Consider the following 7,397-nt stretch of genomic DNA (forward strand, 5'->3'; position numbering starts at 1 on the left):
CTGAGGCAATAAATCTTAGGGAACAATCTGAAATTCAGAAAGGCACACTCTTATTAGTTAACCTACGGACCTTTTATAATCAGGGAATAAGAACAATGGCACCACTGGCTAATGTAACTATCATTGAGGCTGGACTGGTGATGATTGATTTCTTATACCCATTTTCACCCTTGGGTTTCTGATATGATTTATTAAGAGATATGTATTCTAAGGATTTAAGATAGATATGACTGACTTCTAGATAAAAGTTTAGATTTATGAATCTTTTAATATTCTTACAAGATTTCTTTTAAAGATAAATAATAAAATAATTACTTTTTTCTTTGTAACCACAAATTGCTGCTGCTAGTAAGCGAAACTGGCTGAGATAACCACCTTGATTGCTCACACTTTGTTAATCTATAACAAGTTGCTTAGCTACAAATGTACATGGGTTTGGGGGAATAATTTGTTATTTCTTGTAAATGTATTGGGTAACACACTGTTTTATCACAATTACTTACTAGAAGAGAAGTAAAACATAATCACATTGTAATTTTATACTGCTTGAAGAGTTTTGCTGGGATGTATAAGCTATGGAAAAAATAAAGTGTGGAGGATCGGAACACTATTCCTTTCATCAATCACCTATGTGTATGTATATATACCCGTAAAGCTTATCTGTGTGTGTGTTGGAGCTTGCTCCATCAACCGATAGTGCATATGTGTGTGTGTGTGTGTAAAATGCTTGGAGCCTGCTTTCTGGAGCTTTGCTCTAACCATTCAATGAGTGAATGTGTATATATCTATCTGTAAGTCTGGATGCACGTACGTAATGCATGCATGTATATAATTGTGTGTATGAAGTTTTTGGACTCTTTTGTTTCATTCTCCTCCCCCTTTTTTCTCTCTTTGTGTGTTTGTGTGCGTATGTGTGTGTGTGTATGTGTGCATTTTCTCTCTTTCTCCTTTTTCACTGGCCCCAAGGAGTTTAAAGAGCTCATAGTTTTTCTGCTGGCCACAGAGAGTTCCAGCCCCATAAATTAAATTTTGTTCCCACAGATAAAGGTCTGTTGACACTGGCAGCAGCCCCATAGGTATCATGATCCATTCCTGCAGCAGCTGGAAGCACTGACCCTAAAGGCTGCTTGCCTCAGTTTACCCACCACATGGATGCCAATGCTGGTCACTGGCAGTCAATTTTAGTGAACAAACTGACAGAAGCCTGATTTTTACCCTCACGTGTCAAAGGCATGGGACAACACATGGAGGGAACAATCGGAATGGTAAATGAAATATCTTCACTGGCTAATTCCTATTGAGAAGCTACATGCTTCTTCATGTGCAGACGAGACACTGAGGCTGAATGGAGCACTGCTTGTCTCTGTGGAGGAAGCTACACAGTTCAGTCAGACTTGTGTCATTCCTCAGGTGATGGTGGTATGTGGATGATTGATGGAGACTACTATTACACAGGGAGCAGGTGTTGGACTCTCTCCTGTGTAAATCCTCTCATAAGCCTGCAGGTTGGTCTCGTATCTGAAGGCCCTTCCACATGTACTGCATGTAAAAGGCTTTTCTGACTTGTGTACGGACAGGTCCAAAAACGGTGGGAATAAATTTTTTCAATTCCCGGGAAGCATGATGAGCTCCTCAGAAGGAGCCACTGACAATGGGCCTGTAGTCAACGATGACCCTGACTTGGGGAGGATAAGTCTAGACCTAAGTCAACTCCTGGGACATGAACCTGGAGGAGATAACCAAAGCCCGAACAGGGTTAGTCACTGAAATCCTTCAAGGTCTCACCAAATATAGTGAAACTAATGTAGTAGCCAATCAAAACTGTACAAATGTCACTGATTTGCCCCTACAAAATATATGAGATGTTACTCAGTTCTTCTGTAAGATTCCCATAGACCTCAACAAAAGGAGGCAGTGAGCCCCAGGAGCTGTCACCATTGTGATGAATGAATGACCTATAGTATGCTACTCATTTCTGCAGCATAAATGCACTTGATATGAAGAGGGATTATAATTTATACCTGAGTTCTTGGCCAGCCAGGGAAACACTATGAAACCATACCTCCAATGGGAAAACAAAACAAAAACAAACAAAAAACAAGAGCCCACAAACAAACAAACTGAGATCAAAATTAAAATTTATAAAACAGGAAGAACTGATTTGTATAACAATGATTTCTTAGAATGTGAGTAAACGAGGGAGGGGTGTTTGAACAATGACTCCACTTTGACAACTTCTGTCAATGACAGAGAAATATGGGAATCTAAACCCTGAAAGAAGATCCAATGTATTTAAATTTACATTAAGTCTTTCAAGGTTTGAAAATTTGCCCTGAAGCACTAATATTCATCAAGGCATTTCTTATGAGTGTGTCACTGTTGCATATGCATGTGAGGGCCACATTTCAACATCAGAAACCTTACTTTATCATTGTGTGACCTCAGTTTTTTGGACACAGTATATTACTGACCTGCATTAACCAATTTGAAAAGCCATCTAGTCACTTCAGTCCCCATATCCTGCCTTTCAGGTACCAGGATCAGAGGCTAGTGCTGAGAGCCGATGGTTAGATGTGAGCGGAGGTTTGAACACACTTCTCATGATTACAATATCAGTATATCCCTGACTGGGCCATCCTCCAGACAGAAGGCATTTCCTCTACAACCCTTAAATTCTTGCCCAAATGGCAAGTCCCCAGTCTCCCTGAAACCATGCAAATATACTGCATTTAATTAGAACCATCAATCCTTTGATGGGATCCTCTATGATTTATTCATGCTAATTTACAGTACTGCATATTCTAGCATGTAATGGTATGGTCTTGGAGGGGGGAAAATAATCTCCCTAATAACAAAAACTACAAGTTTTTAGTACTTTTTCCCAATTACAAATGACTGTCTTTCCTTCCCATATAGCCACTTCTTACCCCAGGAACTCACCATGGCAGGAGGCTTCAAGCACTCATCAGTCAGACTCTCCATGAATCTCCTCATGTTTCTGCCACTGGATTTCCACTTCTCTGTCAAGGCAAACTTGTCCTTGCAGTGTCCAGTAAGGAGAAACTGCTCCAAAACCAGTTGAGAAATCATCTGCTCCTTGCTCTGCTTTTCAGGCTGCAACCAGGAGGTAAACATCTCCCAGAGTGTTTGCAGCTCCTGCTTTGCCAAGGAGCCATTGTTACTTGGGGAAACACTGAACTGAGCACCTGGTGAGTGAGAGATGTCTTCTCCCCAGTGCACAGCAGAAGCCTGGGTTGGAATGAACTCTGCATTGTCTAATTCAAAATCATTTGATGATGACTTGCGCACAAAGTTTTCTCTGCACCGTGAAGCCATTGTGATGAGAATCCTCAGAAAAAAAAAAATCAACTACGGCAATTTGGTATTTGTCTTCTTACTTGAGGCCCTATTTCAACAATTGGTGAATGTGTAAAAGCTATAGAGAAAAAAGAAAAGAGACACATAATTAAAGGAAAAGGTCAGCTGAGCTTTCTGGATTTCTGTCACAGTGCATTTAATAGTTACCTGACAACTCCCTTACTACATCAGCAAAAAGAACCAAGATAAAAAAACAAAAAAATATTGGAAAGATTCCTTCCCTGATGATTGAATCATGGACAGAATCTTAATTAATTCTGTATCTCTAATGCAACGTTTGATGCTTCCCTGTGAGGAGAACACATCCTAAGCAAGCATAGTATGTCACTGGTCAAAGGAGACACTATCCCACTGGAAGGAAATATCAAGATTGGCATTTATCTCCCATCCTTCTGATCCTGTGCTCTCACATATGGCTCACTCCAAAATTGTTACATTTTTTTTTTTGTCATTTCCAGAGAGTTTTGGATCCCAGATGCTTCAGTGAACAAGGTCAAACCTTTGGAAGTGGAATGAGACAAAGGGCTAGACACCCTTCTGAATGTCTCTGAATCACAACAAAGAAAAGGCAGAGGCTGAACAGGGCTCACCTCTGTAAGCAGACAGGGATTTGTATTTTATTTGTTGGAAACATATGATGGTTGGCAGACATGATGTGACTACTGTAGTCTGGGTGGAATTAATATGTGTGGCCCAAAAATGACTATTTGTTCTTTCCTTTTCTGTTTGTTTATTCCGGTGTGTGCAAAAGGGTGTCTTGTAGCCTAATATGATCATAAACACACTAAGCAGTTGAAAATGACTTTGTACTCCAATTTTATGGCTTTTACTTCCCCAGTGCTGGGGTTCTCTCACAAGAATTATTTTCTTTTAGATTTTGATTTTGGCTTTGGTTTTCTTAAAAAGTGACCCTCTAGTGCTGGCTGTCCTGGAACGCCCTATGTATTGGTGTTCTAGAACTCACAGAGATCTGCCTGCTTCTGTCTCCTGTATGCTGGGATTAAAGGGGTATGCCATCACTACTGGCTGTCTCCTACATTCTAACAGGTTGAATTGTATGCCATGAAATTCCAGAGTTGAGGGATTAACCCTTAATACTTACTTCAAAGAATGATAAACCTCTGGACAAAGTCAAAATTCTAAATATCAATCACCCCAAAGAAAAACAGCAGCTAAGGGATGAAAAATTCTGAAGTCCCTTAGACTACAATACTGAAAAATCTGAATGTTGAAACCACAAGCTGCAGTTTTCATGAGAGAAGAAAAAAATGTTCCCTGTTTGGGTTAGAAAGCCAAATTCTGAGAAATCAGTTAGCCACAAGCTATGCCAATGTTTGAATTCAATGTAAAATTCATCATTTGGCTGAACTGATTATTTCCTGCTGATGAATTCTGGAGTTTGGTAAGTTAAAGCAACCTTGATCAGAAGAAGCATCTGTATGAAAATAGTTGTTTTCAGGAGAATAAAAACCACATGCCCAGGGAAGAACCTACACTCTCAGAGAAGAGATGCAGGAGGGAGTATGGCCTGTGTGAGGGGGGGGGGTCAGAAAGTGGGAAGCATGGATCACGATGTAAAATGAATAAATTAATTAATGGGGGAAACAGCACCATACGCCATTGAGTATAACTATTTCATTCCTGATAACTGACATTTTGTTTATATTAGTGCTTAGAATTGCTTTTCACCTACTGGAAGCAACACAAAATCATCTAGTGAGATGGGAATTAAAAAAATGGTAATATTTGTGTACATCGACTTCTAACCCTTGAGGACAGGAGTCTTTCAGTGACAGTTCTTATATTATATCCCAGGTTTTCTGTGAACTTGATATGCAGTTAAAGATGGCCTTGAACTTCTGATGCTTGGGTATCCACCTCCCAAGTGCTGGGACTGCAGGTGAGAGGGACCCCAGGGATGACATGGTATGATATGAAACCCAGGGGTTCTGGAATATTAGGCAAGCACCTTACAAAAGAATCTACAGTCTCTGCTCTGTCAGAATTTTTTAAAGAGCAGAACGATGTAAAAAAAATAAAAAATAAAAACAGTGTGAATTAATCAGCTCAGCAGAGCCACGCTCTAAGGTGAAAATGCTCATCCATCCAGCAGGGAGGTGTACAAAGCCAGTCAATCTCATCACAAATTAGCCAGGTTTATGGAACTATGTGGGCTACTTATGCCTGTATTACCCATTTGATTTTCTATTATTTTTTTCTTGCATTTTCCTTAAATTCTCATGGTCATATTTTTGTTTGATCGATTTAGCACAAAGGGTATTTTGTTTTTAAAGTTCTCATGTGAAAAAAACAAATAAAACAACAAACAAAAACATGATTCACAGATTAATGCACCGATTTCCCAAGCTGAAAGTGCTCACTTCGGAATCAAGCTTTTTCTGTCTGACTAAGGTTTACTGGTGAAACATTTACAGATAAGAACAGGACACGCTTAGCACGGGAGACCAGCAAGAGGGTGGGAGGGCCGAAGGTCTTACAGAAATCAGCTGCTAAAACCAACACCCAGCACAGTTCCGATTCCGAGAATCCCTAACTTCTCTTACACAATTAGCAATGAACCAGAGAAAAGACTCAGCAAAGGGATATAAACCATCATGGCTGAGCCCAGCATTTACGGTGGGCTGAGCGCAGCCTGTATCTGGCACTTGTCACACAATGCCTCACTTCTTAAGAACTTTGACCAAACACTGTGGCGAAAATTGAAGCCGTTGGCACATGCCCTGTATGCACAAGCAAAAACCCAGGACCCCAAGACCAAGGAAATTCGTATAAAAAACCATGGGGATGGCGGATGTTCATCACAGGATAAGCTCTCTTTTACTTAACTCTGGACTTCTACTTCTCTTGCCCACTCCTGAACTTAGGGGTGGGTTGTAGGGAAACATTTTGGGTGACATCAAGACAAAGTACCTCACTGAAAGTACTTTGGACCACCCTCAGCCCTTTGTCCACTTGGGACTGTTACATACCGTCTAGAGAAAGGTTCCTGTGCTGGAGCTGAAGAAGCCGTGTAGAGTGTTTTCAGAAACTTCGGGGTCTTAGCAGGGCCGCTGCTGCAGATGCATATGAAGAAAAATTTTTTAGGCGTTTCCCAGAAATTTCGGAGTCGTACTGAGGAGAGTTGCAGGAACGTGTGCAAAAGCCTTGGTAGGCGTTTTCCAGAAACTTCGGGGTCTTGGTGAGCTAGGGCTACAGTGACGTATAAGGATTGTAGCTGCCTGTTGCTTTTCCTGACTGATCTGAATATGGCATCCCTCCTTGCCTCCTCTTGCTCCATGCAAGGGGTCCTGATGGTCTGGTTTCTAGACAGGCAGGTGAAACGGTCACTCTTGTGCAGCTGGCTACTTGTAGGCCCACTACACCCACGCTTCTGAGCCTTACAGACTGCTAGCCATCTTTAAATCTTTTGTTTCCTTTTTAATGTACGAGTGTTTTCTGTGGCAGATAACACACATAACTGTCCAACACACATACACACATGCACTCACACACACATGCACACACGCACCCACACACACAGGCATGCATGTAATACATGCGTGCTCACCCACCGCAACCCGCGCCCCCCCCCACACACGTGTAACACATATAGGCACATGCATACAGGCATGTTTACATGTGCTTGCTCACGAGCACATGCGTACATGTACACACGCGCATGCGCCCCCCTACCTCCCCCCCACGCAAACCACATCCACTTACAGGCACACTGGAGGAACCACTAACTAAAGTCAAAACTCCCTGGCTCTCAGTTTAAGTGTTTTTTAATCTCATGAAAATAACTATTTTCAAACTGGTGCTTCTTCTGATCAATGTTTCTATGAGTTATTAAAATCCAGAGTTCATTAACAGGAAAGAATATCAATGCAGCCAAATAATGAAAATTTCTTCCACTGAACTCAAACTGAATTTAGATTTCTTAATTCTATCAGGTGATTTTTTTTTCTCTCCCAGGAGAACTACAGCTTGTGATTTCAACATTCAGATTTTTCAGTATT

This window comes from Grammomys surdaster, unplaced genomic scaffold, assembly GCF_004785775.1.
Source record: "Grammomys surdaster isolate TR1022 unplaced genomic scaffold, NIH_TR_1.0 430, whole genome shotgun sequence".
NCBI classification, from domain to species: domain Eukaryota; kingdom Metazoa; phylum Chordata; class Mammalia; order Rodentia; family Muridae; genus Grammomys; species Grammomys surdaster.